The sequence below is a fragment of the Pecten maximus genome, chromosome 2 (assembly GCF_902652985.1).
Source record: "Pecten maximus chromosome 2, xPecMax1.1, whole genome shotgun sequence".
In the NCBI taxonomy this organism is placed as follows: Eukaryota; Metazoa; Mollusca; class Bivalvia; order Pectinida; family Pectinidae; genus Pecten; species Pecten maximus.
Genome location: NC_047016.1, coordinates 29,677,399 through 29,693,282, shown reverse-complemented (window position 1 = coordinate 29,693,282; position 15,884 = coordinate 29,677,399). Strand labels below are relative to the sequence as shown.

General features: G+C 32.9%; 1 protein-coding gene across 1 annotated transcript in view; it reads left to right on the top strand.

The window, feature by feature from the left end:
- The first annotated feature begins 7,745 nt into the window (after positions 1 to 7,745).
- LOC117321759 (homeobox protein Hox-B5-like) overlaps positions 7,746 to 15,884 on the top strand; it is a 30,672-nt gene continuing 22,533 nt past the window's right edge. The window contains exon 1 of the mRNA XM_033876276.1: positions 7,746 to 8,023. The gene's annotated coding sequence lies outside the window, so the exon portion shown is untranslated. The remainder of the gene's footprint in view (positions 8,024 to 15,884) is intronic.

Here is a 15,884-nt window from a genome sequence, read left to right as displayed (position 1 = left end):
GGAATGTCATTCAGTTGAATAAACGCAAGAATATCCAAATACACAATCCAAAACAAAAAAACAACAACAAACATGGAAGCGTGAAGGGAATATGTGTTAAAACAACAGTAAATACCGAGGTTATAACGATTAGAAATGGCCGAAATAAGAACACAAAAGATAAATTTACATGGTTCTCTCAGTACAAGAGGAATAAAGATATGTGTTCCGAAATGATATAGTGCCCAAAGAGTGAAATGTTGTTTCTAAATTTTCACCGAGCCTAGTTGTTCGATTCGGTAACTCGAGTGTTGAGAACAGGTAACGATGTTATCGAACATCAAGAACATGAATTAAAAAGGCATGATTATATACCAGTTCCTTGTTTGGTAGGGGGCTCCCAAACCACTTGGTAATGGTACTATTGTTGTTTAAATTTAGAAAGTGTATTGATATTACGGACTTATTATCTCCCTTTGAGTTACAGTACGCTTCGAGTGTCCTATTATAATAAGAACAATATTGATCATTTTTAGATATATGCTACTATTAATGAATTCATGACATTCATAATAAGAATTTCTGTAAAGTATGTACTACAAAGGATGTGTAAGATACTTATCTTTATTTCATTTCATTTGATTATATTTCAATTTCTACTCAAGTTGGACTCAATATCCGGAATGAATGAATAGATGAATGAAGTGTGTCGAGAGAGACCCCTCTTGTATGAGGACCTGTTTTAACTATTTGTGTTTCTCAAAAATAAAATGTATTTAAAAAAACATCAAGAACACGACAAATGAGTTTAACGAGTTTAGAGGCAGAATCAAAATAGAAATCAGACTTGTATGTCGCAAACAGATGCAAACCTCCATTTGTCGCGATTGCCAAATAATAAATCAATTATGTCAAGTTGTCAGGTGATACCAAAATGCCTTTCTGTCTTAAAAATGTCTTAATAGTTTATTTTAGTGAATTCGGTATGTATTCCACAAACTATACTGTGTAATCTTTATTGATTTATTCTAAATTGTGTAGGAATTCGGACTAACAATTTATGAAACCAACATTTCCCCGCAGTTAGTGAACATTTAAGTTGTACATCGTTATTTTCTCGTATCACGTGACATCCTGTCCATAAAAATTCACCTATGTTATTGCTCCCGAATTGCAAATCATTTATCTATTAAAACTGGACACAAATACTGAAAACGACCGTTTGCATTACGCGAATTTAGTTGATATCATTTTTCAAAAAAGCGGATCAGAACTATGATTCATTAAAAATATGGAGTCAGTGCATACCAATCTCTATTACCTAATGTTTGGTATACTGATCTAATTGCCTGGTCTGTCCTCGGATTGCCGATAATTTTAGAAGTTGTGTGTACAGTTTGATGTATCCTGCATTGTCTTAGCCCTGATATATTATTTCATATTAAACTTATTGAATAATTTTGTGAATTGAGGTATATAACTTTGAAATAATTAACAATGATAGACAATCTTAATCGTTAGTGTTGCTTACTTTAAATATTCAAAAATTCGACCTTTCTATAATGAAACAAGGATAATCACTTCTCTTAAATTCTATAAATGACTTTTGAAAATACAAAATTACACCTGGGATCAGCACTTCCGACGCAATTTCCAAAGTGAGCTTGACATAAATCTGCACACATACTAAATAATGGTTCTTTAACCAGGTGAATCATGATTAGCAGGTTGTGACATTTGGATATGAAAACCATCAGCTTTATCTTAATACACATCTTCAATTGCACAATTATTGTATAAATTGATTTTATAAAGTCGATAAAAATGTATGACGCTTATATTGATGGTGATGTCAATGATGTCCCAAAAAAATCTGAAATATGATACAGTAAGCCTCATAATGCAGCGAAAATGCACCAAGTGACACTGTAAAATCTGGACTTTTGTAAACTTGATCATTGTCCAACGTGGACCAATTACTAACTCGCTGATGTTTATCCAGATATAAAACAAAGTAATTGGCCAATGAATGCATTGTTACAACACTGATGTGTATAATAGCGAATTAAACAAATGTACATGAAATTGTGTCAATCACTTCCAATGGTGCCGTGAAAGGAACTTGGCTGTAAAACCTATATCGAAATTTTACATTAAGTCTCAGGGGGCATGACCCCGTATTCATAAATCGACGTTTATTCTCCAACTAGAGTCAAATGTCTCGACTAAGTACCTATTATCAACTGTCCAAAGGGATAACAAAAGATAACAAAATAGATATATTCTAACCAATAGTTTTGTTACCTATACTCAGGGTATTGTTTCATTTCTGATGACTTGGATCCGTTCCTCTTTAATGTCATTTTGACATTTTACCAACACTTCAAGCAAACACTAAAACTGAAGCCAGCGTTTAATTGGTAAATAAGTCGATAAATTCGTCTATTTGCACACACATATACAACGTTAATGTAAAAGAATAGGTTTAATAAAATGTGCACTTGTAACACAATGTAAGATAAAATACTTTAAAATTTAGTCGTTGCAGAATATCATACATTACTGTATTCTTTGCATCATCAAATGTCGGCCGTTAAGAAATATTTCATTGTAATTAAAGATAAAAAGATATACAATCGAAGTCTTAAGTGTTGTGACGACAGTTGAGGTATAGAGTAATACAAACTCGGGTGATGCATCTCTTTCTTTATTTTATTGACAGCAGTGAGATAGTTAAAGTAGCAAAACTTAAAATGAAGAAGGATTATAGGACAGGGTGTTCCGGAAGCTGACTTAAGTCCAGCTACAATGTTGTGGTCCATATCAGCAGTCAAATGACGTCATCGCTACTCAACGCGAAATAGCACCATCAAAAATCAATATAGGGCTACAATGCTTTTTATCAAGCTGCATCTCTGCAAACCTTCTATTGTTGATGTATCCGTCGGTGGACGGCATCTGTCATAGAAATTGTGATAATGAAATCAAGCCCATAAACGACGAATCAACTGGGACATGTAAACACCGTAGTAGGGAAAGCAGGTGGGTTACTATCTATAAATGGAAAATAAACAATTTATGAATTGAAATCGTTTATCATTCTGCATAGTGGTAAGCTTTACCTGCTGGTTGCATTGCTAGAAAAAAATCGAGGCAAGTGACTAATGGGAAGAGTCCGTAGTGGCTCTGCTTTTCAGTTTTGCATAGTTTGTTAGAGGTAGTAAATCGATAAAATAATTATCTATAGGTAAAATTGAAGATCTCTGTTACCTGTTTTGTAATTTTTGCAATGCAACTAGCCTCGTGTGAAGGCAAAACGAAATCAGAAAACAGATGCGCACAGTTTGTGTCCATAGGTATGCCAATAGCATATTGGAAAATCTGGTCACCATACTCAATAAAGATGTTGTGGATAAGAAATTTAATCACTGCCGAAATTTCATTTTCCATATGACGTAGTATTCCACCCCAAAATAAGTAATATAATATAAAAGGTAGTTTATTTATTCATGTATGTGATGTTTTTAACAAAATGTTTCTGTACCATGCTGTTTATAACTGTTATTTTGGTACAGAAAGATGCAAAAGCAAACTGTTGATTTTATTTTTGCTTTCATATATTTTTGTACTATACCACACAAAAGAAGTGAATCTCCATATTCTGTGTTGCATATCTAAGTGTACCATGATACGACAAGATATGGAAATTCAAATAATTTTGTCAGGTTCTTGTTTGCCATCGTTACTTTGAGATGGCACACATACATATGAAAATCCACTCATGATGTACCAGCCTTGGTGCAACGTTATATGAATGCAGAGAAAGAATCAATCCTTTACTTTTGTATCTTTCTTTTACAAGATAGCTGCTAAAACAGCCATGGTACAGAAACATGTAAAACAATCAGACGAAAAGGTTACCTAGTATGAAAAATTACATCCTGATAAGGCTGTCATCACATACAATGACGGTTCATTGCAAGGAATGTCTGCTATTTTTATTTCTTTTAACAAATAGGATACCTTTTATAAAGACTTTGTGAAATACGATGAGCTAGTTCTTTTATATATTCTAGAGATATGTCAACACAATACAAAAGACAAAAATATACAAATGTCCTCTTATGTTTTTGAAGCCCTTTCAGAGCCCTTATTGTAACTAACTCATTTTTACATCAGAAGGGATTAATGCATTCTGTATATTGTTCTAATTAAGGGTTAACTATTCGGGGTTAGTTCTGGTCAAAACTTACCCTAACATTCCGATGCTTCTGGTGGTACACATTTTTTAGTTTTTTTATTTTTTTTTTCTAATCGTATATGGTTGAAAGTTACAAAAAAAGGTAATGCGTTACAAAAAGAGATAAGCTTCGATGTTATCTATCTGTACCATGCAAACTTGTACCTATTGTACAGGAAGGTTGTTATAATATGTATGTGTCACACATGGTACTAAATGATTTGATTTTTCAAGAAGTTAATTGATTTTCCCACCTTTTATATACAATGACTACATATGTAATTTATTCATATCGTTCGTATACCATGGTTCACTTTTACATGATACACAACGATTTGAATTTTCATATCTTTGCCTACCATTTACAAGTGTAAAATGGCACAAAAAATGAATGTATTTTCCCACTCTTTTATCGGCCATTGTGATACGTATAGATGTTTAATGTATTATTTTTTGCTTTCTGGATTTATCGCCCGTGAACAGCCAGTGTCATTTAGAGCAGGGGGTCTCCTTGTAGTAGTCGGTGACAACCTCACTGAACAATATACGGGTGGCTAGTCGCATGGCACCCACCCAGGACAATTAGGGTAAAATATCGTGTCCAAGCGCACAACTATGACAGCACAGACCAGACCGTTTCCACTGAGAAACACAAACCGACACAGATGAGCGTGGAAACAGGTACCCCGGATGGATCTTCATCTGGGGTTACGTGGTCAGCCCTCTAAGCGAGTTATCGCGGCCCCAGTATAATGTAAAGCTGGTATTTACTTTGGCATACATAATGTATTTGTCCCTGGTAAAAGTAAATAGATAAAAAAGACAATATATAGGTGATATGCTTTACTATTGAATATATCAAAATCACATGTCACATCAAAATGTAAAATCACTCCCAATGTCATCTTTTTTCCATATAAGCTTTTCCTTCCTTATACAGTACAGGGTATAAGCTTATGTCTGAATATATAAACTTGATTACTAAGTTAACAGGTTACAGCGTCATGACCTTTTGTGAATTTATTCGCTACTTATAAGTAAATTAATAAATATTTCAAAATATAGAAAAAAATATGTTAATGCGGAATATAAGATGATTAATACAATAATATATATTATTGAAGGTAATATAACAATTCAGTTAACATGTTTATGTATATTGCATTGTCATTTATCTGTAGACCTATGACGAGAGCAAGAATAAGAACACAATGTTTACCTTGAAAGTTTGCGTTTTCGATTTGGAAATATGAATGAAAGTTATATTTACTGGAGATGTATTTGTAGAAAACATCGTATAAATCAAAAAGGAATGTCCATTGCCTAAACTAATTCAATAAATTGACGCATACATGACTCCAAAACAAAACATCTGATCGTCTGTTAAGAGAATGATCCTAAATCATACCGTAAGTGATGCCGACTTTTATCCGAGGGTATGGTGATTTGGGCAGTCAACTCACAGATCTGTAAGAACTGTTAGCTTTCCCACTTTGCAATGTATGCATGCAGAGCAGAACACTATACGTTTGTCAGTTAAAAATGTTAGCACAAATATCCATGCAATGGTCGGATATTTATAAGAGTATTTTGTCGGCACAATGAAAATAATAATCCTTTTTATTGTGTGATATAAATGCGCTGCATTGACGATAGTATGATTCAAATCTAGAACGCATCCACACCAACTACTGTAGTTGCCAGCAGCAGAAACAATGGCCTTGTAAGTTATCCTATTCGAACGGACATCTTTCAAAAACAGCTCTCCTGGGAATGGGACAAAACGGATGAGATACAGAATTGGACATGAAGCACAAACCTCCGCAAGGTAACCCAAGATCGCAATAAATAACCTAGCTGGCGGGAGAATTCCTTCAGATACGTAAGATATACACAGGGCATGGAGACAATCCATGGTAGAATTCTCAGAAGGAAATGCGGAGATGTCGTGAAGGTATTTGAAACGACGTATTTATGAGTGTGAAGTTTACCAGACAATCGTACTCAGCTAGATAGAAGGGGTGCTAGGCCCTGAAGTATCCGATACAGGAGTCTTCGGAGTTATAGCTTAGCCATGAAGTGTAAAGGACACTATTAGTTAAAGATACTTAGAATTATAACACTTATCTTAGAGAAATTAAGTAATTTATCATCACCTGATGATTTCCTCTTTGAATTTTACATTGACTATGATTATGATCAATCTTTTCAAAGTATAACAGCATCAGATGATTCATTATTACGTGATCAAGGGAAAAATTCATAGACATATTTCCTTCGCAGAGATCACCACTGGGAAACTGCGATATCAACAGGCAAGACGAATTAACGAATTAAACAAAAACAAAGAAATTTTCACAGATGGATATCAGCTACTCAAATATGTAAATATTCAATACTACCTTAAACTTTCATACATATGAGTGTGTTACCTCTATGTAATAGCTCAATTTATCACTGGCTAGAAATACGTTTGATTTCCAATATTATTATTAGAATTGTAAGTTCGAGTTTATTTAAATACGTTTTTTAGTAGTAGCTAGTCAAATTAAAAGATGTCAATTATTTGTATTTGGAAATAATGTTATTGAATTGGAATTCCTAATAATATTATTGAAAATGAACACAGATATGACATTGTCGAACAACATAGAAAACAGACATTTAAACGACACTTGACCAAAATTACAAAAAAAAAACAAAAAACAAAAAACAACAACAACCAAGAGCAAAACCCAAGATATGCATTGCCTGTTAAGGAATGGTAATCGTATCCTGCATCATCGAAATATCAACATGCATCGAAAACGACTTCATATCGCTCATGACGATGGAATGTTTCAAACCTTACCTTACTTTTGACATAAATCACGACACTTCTAGAATGTATTGACATGTAAAGTTAAAGTGGTATTTAAAAAGGGTACTGAACTCGTTTTATTATAGGGAAATATGTAACCGATGAAATGAGAAAATATCAAATGAACATTTAATTCTTGAAAGGACCAACAATCCCAAGGATTGAAAATCGTTCTAACGGTACCCCTTCATGTACATGGATGTTTTGTCTACCAGAGAATACCCTAATGTAGATTTCAAATGTGTACATATGCAGCTATGAATTATATGTGTATATTTGTGTATATATGTGTATATATGTGAAGAATTATGTGCATTATGTGCATCGGAATTCAATTTGTATTGATCTAAGTAGCCATTATTAAAGATATTGGTAGCTGATATTTATGCTTTACAAAGACATAAATTTACACTTATTTGTTACTTGTTTGTTAGATAACTATTTTTTTTATATTATATCAAAATGCAAATGCAACTTTACTATTTTTTTAACAATATAACTAATTACTCATTGCATCAGTTCGTTTTAGTTGAATATTTTATTTTTCGTTTTCTAAAGAACATATTATTTCAATATTTACTTACCAGAAAACCATGTCAAAATCACGTATTGAAAATAAGACACGTGTTGTTAAATACTCTACATTTCGTACCGGTGGGGAAACCAGAAGCAACCATGCCAGGATTTAGTCAGCTGCGCCCTGTCATGATTTTCTGGCCTGTCATCCAGCGATGTAAAAACTGGCGCGATTGGTCTTTCTGGTACTGCTCGTGCGAATTGACCCCAGTTGACCTGCATAAACAAACAGTTCCGGAATAAACACAATTACATGGTTATTTTTTGCTTTGCTGGCCAATGACGTGGGCACTTCAGAGCAAGTCATTTTAGTAGTTGTACATTTGACATATCCTCACAGCATGCTACTTGGACTTGGATAATATCAGGTAAGGTATTATTACGTTAAAATTGGTATAAATATATATATATATTTACACAACTTCTGAGTATAACAATACATTACTTAATCTGATTTTTTTTTCGAATATGTGTAACACATGTTACCTACAATCCCAGATTGAAATATATTGTTTCCATACGACCATGAGTATCTTAAGCAATCCTTGTGGATACAACACACGCTCGTACACTTAATGTTTAATAATACACAGTGATTTAGAGTGTTAGTCTACGCCAGAAGATACTCGTAAATTTGTTTTATTGTTGTTTTATTACATGCTTGGTCATAAAGAAGTAATATATGTTACCTTCCAGCCTAACACTTTTTAATAGACTAAATCACAGTTCGACTCATCACCAATGATTGCGTTTACATGTTACATTATGCATACTAAATGCTGTACAATATCAAATGAATCCCTCAACACTTTAGCCAATGGAATGACAAGAGCTGTCTAAACGTTTCACCGGTGTATGACATACAGGCGTGTGTTCTGAGACCCAAATCTTTTTGAGTTGGTTATTAAATTATTCCTTTGGGATGGATTGGATGATGTGAATTAATGTAACCTGTCTGTGTGCCACTGGTGAATGAACTATAAAATGTTTCGTTTGATAATTATTAATTAATATCCATTTGGTTGTCACCTAATGACTTTTAGGGACTTTCAATGTGTGCGCCTTGATTCTTAGGCAGTCTGGATTCTGTTTAGTGTACAAGGTTTATTATTGACAAATTATTTATGTTGGCTGATACTTATATTTCCTATAACAGTAACTTAATATTTTGATTGTTTATTACAGACTTCGTCTAAAATAGCATCTTAATAATTTTACAGAATGCAAGGACAAATGCACATTAGCGCAAACGATTTTTTAATTGTTAACTGCTTAACAAAACAAATATAAGATAATGTACCATGCCAATAATAACAGCAGAACAAGACTCATATACTCCTATATATTGAGAGGAATTGAAATTTTAGAAAAATAATAAATACTAAAGATATCACCGTTTAAATTATCTTCTAAGTATAATAACAACTCGAATGGTCGAAACCTACAGACAAATCAATCTGAAACAATATGATTTATCGAAGGAAAAACGTCCACATTTTTGTTTGTTAGTTTAATTTAATATAAAATGATAGGATAGCAACGACGCTCAGATATAAGATGACTTTAGAAGGAATCTCATGTGACATGTGTTTGATTCGGACGTTTTTTTATTTGCCGTATCGGGATAAAGTAACAAACGAGTCGCTTTGGGTTGAAACGCAATACAAGATATGATTACTGAAAAAAAATATGTACCGGTATTTTAATTTCGTAATTAATGCGACGAACACTATTGTCTACGGTAACATATTTAAACGAAGAATATGTTATAAATTTTGTATATAGCATTACAATTTTGTTGTAACTATATTGTTAAATAATCTAAAATACCATCTTGTTTGGTTGAAAGCAAAGTTTAATAATGATCTATATGCATAGAAAGAGATTTATCAAAATTGAGTGTAGAGTATATGACTTTATTATGTTGTTTATATAACCATAGAGAGGGGGTATATACTATATCATGGTAGATTTATTGTGGTAATTATTTATTTTAAAATGCATATAGTTATTACTGATATAGCACAAACGCGGTGAGTTGCGTACATATATACTAAGTAGGCAATAGGAACATAGCATCTACGGAATTTGGCAAAGATTCAGTCCTTTACGTGGAATATTTTTATCGTTCGATTGCAGATTTCGGTCAGGTATGCCCACTTGTACTTTCTCTTCGGAGATGTGCCGGGATGGGTGAAAGATATGTTTTGAGCAGTCTGTCTAATGATAATATCCATTATATTTTGATAAAATTTATCACATATGCACCACATTTCTGAAATTTCGTGAACGAAATATACTTTTTATTGTTACAATATAGAAAATTTGCCTTGGTTTAGGATGCATATTCAATGGCTCAGGAATATACAAACAAGAGTAGTTCTAATACAAAAAGATATATATAGTGTAAAGATATGTACGTAATAATGATGAAATAATTTTAGCTGTAAACAAGTAGAAATTGGTTGTGAAAAATGACTTCGTGAAAAGGAAATAAAATATGTAAAAAGACCAGAAACAAATACGCTAGAAAACACCATTTATTTTGTAATAAAGAAACTAATACACAAATGTTTTGTTCATTGTAATTTGAATAAAGCTTTATTTCGGACAACGCATGTCCTCTTAGTCAAGAAATACAGCTTTGAACGTAAATATATTGTTATTAACAGGTATTACATACATATATAATATAATATTACCTACAATCGTTCTAATGAACAAGATTTTTTTTTAATCTTGTCTGACTTTATTTTACAGATATGCAAATGTAGCCCATGTGATATTAAAAAGGAAAGTACTAAACCTGCAATGTATAAGTTGATACTTTGAGATGTTGAATTTTAAATTGTGGCATTCGTTGTGTATTTGGTACAATTGCAAGAAATATTAAGCAAACATATTTAACATATGCTGCATATATTGTGGTTGTGAAATACTGTCCTGGATTTGATCAACAAAGAGCTGATATTTATGTAGCTATTTATTTGAGGATAACTAGAAGTCTGTTTCACCCATGTGTAAATACTTTACACCTGTCACTTTAATACCTGTGTAGCAAATGACACCTGGTAATGTGTATCAAGTTACGTAGAACACAGATCCAGTTAAAGTGCCAGGTCCGCGTAATCATTGGAACCGCCACTAATTCAACGTGTATGTCTCATCTTATTTCATCGAAGTGCTTTAATTTAGACTTTTATTATCAATGTGTTGTGCAGCATGACAAATATGATACATACTTTCCATTGACTTGCATAAAGCTTTGGACAATATCTCCATTTTGTAAGGTAGTTTGTAACAATGCGTAAAATTGGACACTTAACACGGGTTAAATGTGACTATATATGACATTAAAATTTTGTCAACTTGGTTTATGAGGAACAAACTCCATTATAAATTATGTAGAGCAAATATTTTTCGTTTGACACGATTTCGCAATATGACGACATGGAATCTGAAGAGAAAACACTATAGGTTGAATTATGACGTATCCGAAATGCTAAAAAAAATTATTTTACAAAATTTGAAAAGTCGGTTGTTTTAGACATGTAAAATTGGCAGTAAATCAGCAGATTAGTTTACCTATCTAAATTTAATAAGTGACATCGCTGTATATGACGTTTGCTTTATTATCTTCTCCCCGTCTGATTTATGCACGATAGGTAAATTATATCAATAAACATATTCGTGGTAAAAGTCATGCCCCTTTGATTAATTGTTACTATATAATATAATACAATACACAGGGTATGTATTGTTTTAGTCTTAACAGTATTTGTTCAATCATATACATTGATAAACGTTGCATCATACAGAGCGATGAAGACTCTGGAAGCAAGCTTACGGTATTGTTTTCGATTGGCATTTGTATCTTGAGCATGAGTTTTCAGGAGGAAGTTTATTTTGATACCATTGGATACTAATATCTACATGATTAAATATCAACAGGAAAAACATTGAAATGTCGGTAGACTAGAAACCTATTTGTTCGTAATCAATTATATATTCACATCTATCTTACGTCGTGTATTTGGAACATAAACATTTGAAGATACAATCATACATATCGTGGCACATTGTTTTAACAGTGGTAAATTGTTTTGTTAGTATCTGCGTTCTGGGCCACTGTTGTCGCTACGTTAATACATGGACTACATGATGTGTATATACATACTTTTACCAAGGCATTATGATAGTGTTCATTTTCTTGGTTATAGTAATATCTTTTCATTCATTTAATTATTTATTTTCTTCTTTAACTTTGTCATATGTAGCGCGACAAACGTGATTTCATTATAAAGGTATTGCCAAGTAAACGTAACAAGAATTGCCTCCGGCATGGTAACACAATAATTATTATACTTTGATAAAACAATGCAGAATATGACGAATTACATCAAGACACAAAAATACAAAACATACAAGAAGGATAAGACTAGGTGCCCATGGATGTTAGGTGTCTTCAGCCTTATTTAGGTCATCCGCAATATAAATCTAGATAAAAAATAGTAATGGCATGTTCTTAAAATGATAACCAAGGTAATCGCAGCAAAATCACCTCTTGTTTAAAAGATATCATGAATGTAATCAATTTTCTGGGATAATGTGATAGCATTTACTAGGAAACATGATATAAGAAAATGGCGGCTGCTATGTGAAACACTAGACTAAACAATAGTATTCTATGTTATCAAATTTATCTTTGTCATCATATTGCCGAGGTATGTAGAAAAGTATGCATTTGAAATTCTGGTTTGAATCTAGCATACTAGCTGAGACTATTTGGATACAAACTTCAAGCTGGTACATAAATCGATCGGTGTTTTCCACTGACCGCCTTTAGAATTTATCTCACTCGCAGATAACATAAAGATTCAGAACATCATCGAAGACTAGCTGGTTTTTTTCATGAGCAAAATCCGCAATGTGGTTGGCAATGTCAAACAACTTACCATACATTCAGTATAATTTACGTTGAATAGCCATGTGTTTAGTGGTTGAAATAGTCACCGCCATAATAGTTTAAATTCCGTTCTCTACCAATTAACTGCATACCATGCGACCCCCATCGTTGAAACACACATATGCAACTGCAAAAATCAATAATTTCATTACATGCAATATCAAATCATTTCTTGTTTCCGTTTAAAATCGTCAGTTGCACGATACCGACGGCACAACACACATCACACAAACCCAGTGGCCTTCACGTTTGACATCCTTCCATCTATAGTATATGATATGTGATGCAGCTGCTGATCGTCGTATTGACCAATATAACAATGACACCATCAACACATATATCAAACGAGCGTCAAATGTTCTGTGTACCCATAGTGAAACTTGGAACCTAGTTCATGCATAAGAGTTGTTTATACTTCAATTTTCTCATTATCAATAGATCCGCTGTCTAGGTTGTCTTTTGTACAACCCCTCACAGAAAAAAGGCATTTCTGTCAACAGTTTCAAACAAATGCCTTGTTGATAAACATCATGGCAATGTTTACTTCAAATCTGTGATATGAATCATAAGAAGTTGAGGCACGTATTGAAAAATGAACTAGAAATGGTGATCGGAACAGTATTTTGTCTCGCCTGCGACGAACAATCCGGAAGTAATAGTATGGTGTAACTTTCGGTGGCGATAACAATATTTCTCTTTTACGATCTATTTTGATAATTGATTCAATAGCAGACAGCACAACCCCAGTCCATTACAGTATATCACATAAATTATCTGGTTAAGTGACACTAGCCGATAGGGATGCTTGAAAACTGGATTTTAAAGTTTTGTATTTAGTCCAGTTTCCCAGTGATGTCTCGTGGGAGTCCAACCTGTCAATGAACATTTTAACCCACTAAGTAATTTACATAGATTTCATTTCATTGGTATATTCTGCTGTAAAAACATCAGGTCTTTAGAAATACTCACTGGTTCAGTAATTTATAGAAAACAAACGAAACATTTTGTGTAATAAGAGGAGTTTTGTTTAAATTACCTCCCACTGCTCTACGGGTGACCTTTGTCGTGAGAAATGTCATATTAGGTGAATTTTGAAAATACGGGATTTAAGATAATTTTCCGATTTTCCTTTACATTACCTCACTATTTTTGCTTGTAGGGGGTGATGTTGAACTACAACGTTAACGAATTCGATGTATGTTATGTACTTTTTAATGCCTCACAATAAGTTGATTTTAGAGTTTGCTTCATAAAAGTTGTGTAAACGTTAAAACAAAGTGGACTGGCGAGACCTGATATCTTGAGTTGGGTAAACGGACTTCTATATCGCCATTCAACCCTTCAGGACAGGAATGTAAAAGCGCAATGAGATATTGTTATTCAAATGGATATGGCATTCTAGAAAAACAAACAAGCGTTTGTCATAATCTGATATATACATGTTTTTGTTTGCTTTGTATCATGATTAATATATTTAAATGAGCCTCAGCGAACGTTCGATTGTTTTCGATATGGATGTATTAATATGAAATAATGCAATAATTATCGTTCCCAATACACTTATGCATCGTTATCTCGAAATTAATATATATATATACATATACAAAAATAACACTAGTACTAAAGGTAAAAGAGTATATTTTTGTAGTTGGAACTGAGTTTTCACAACGAGGTTAGTCTTCGAGTTATCAAATGTATTCTAATCCCTGATCAAAATATAACTATATTCTCAAAATATTATTTAATTTATATGTTTAGATAATTGAATGGTAAAAATATTATTATTTGACATTTAAGATGATAGTATAGACATTATAGCTACATTTACTATGATGTTGATAACTCATAGTACATCAATATGTCCGTATATCAAACGTTGTCAAAATAATGAAACGACTGTGATGTCCAGTATCAGATATTTTTCGATTTATTATCGTCAAAGCGGTTGTAATTTTACAAATGCAAAAATACTATGATACAATTATGTTTTGGCAACCTATCTTTAGATTATTTATATCATTGTCATGTTGTAAATAGTTGTCGATAGTAAATCGTGAGAGATGGCCTTCACCATTAAGAACAGAAATACTAATAAATAGCATTGTCGACATATTGTTGGGTTTTTTTCGGGTTTTTTTTTAACCAAAATCATGAATTGAGTTGTGACCTATGATATCCTCATTAAAACAATTACACAATTCCTTTTTATGCCTTTCAATCTGTCATTTACAACAAAATCTGTGTAGAAAGAAGATTATTGCACGATATGAATAATGTTACATTTCACACACAGTTAAGAGGTAGGGGTTGCATTGCCACTGAATAAACAGAGCTGCCATTATCTATTGAATAACGTCTTACCAATTAAATAATAAAAATCGTCTGTTTCAAGAGAAAAATATATCATCATTGCTTAAATAGTTACTAGTGATGATATCACAGTTTAGAATTGTCTAGATTCATCGCATTGAAATCCGACCATTTTATATTAAGGGATATTTTACCAAAACAAAAAATACAAACAGAACGCTTAAATAGTGTTGAGCAGCCATTGCATCCGCGCTGTGTTGACACAGGTGATCTTTCAGTCTTTGAAAATGAAATAAATAGAACTATAGTGGTTTTCCTTAATATATGTTCCATCTATTCGGTATGCTGCCCTGCTATGCTTGTTATCCAACAGGTAACCAATAAATATGCCCTATGTGTCTTTATATTATCTGTATAAGTCTCAGACTAATCTTCGGCTACATATCTTATTGTATTCATGTATCTATATCTTTATTGATCAGCTCGTTATCGTCAGCCTCGTGCCAAACATAGTTAATTTCTCCTTAAATGTGGTCACTGCTCAATTTATAAAGTATAGGAAAACTATTAAATTTCATACGTATAGTTCTTTGCCACTAGATGACCAATCCTGACTTTATTCGACGGTCTACTTACTGTCCGCATTGACCATGAATATTCTATGGCGTATGTTCGGTATGAAAAGCTGGTTCGGTATATTCTTTGACGTCATTGACGATTCAGACCTTTTATTTTTAAAAATCATCGTGTGATGTTTATTTCACTTTTGTTCGGAATCATTTATTTTCTTTCGAACAAATATTCGTGTCGTTATGTTGTTTACGCCAGAGCATGGGTTAGCACTGCATTATGGGATTTGGGAGCTAAATTTTGGAGTCGCATGTGCATGTTAAGCTTTCAGTCTGAAGAGTTCGATCTGTAAATGAGGTTCATATTGATTGTGTAATTACTCT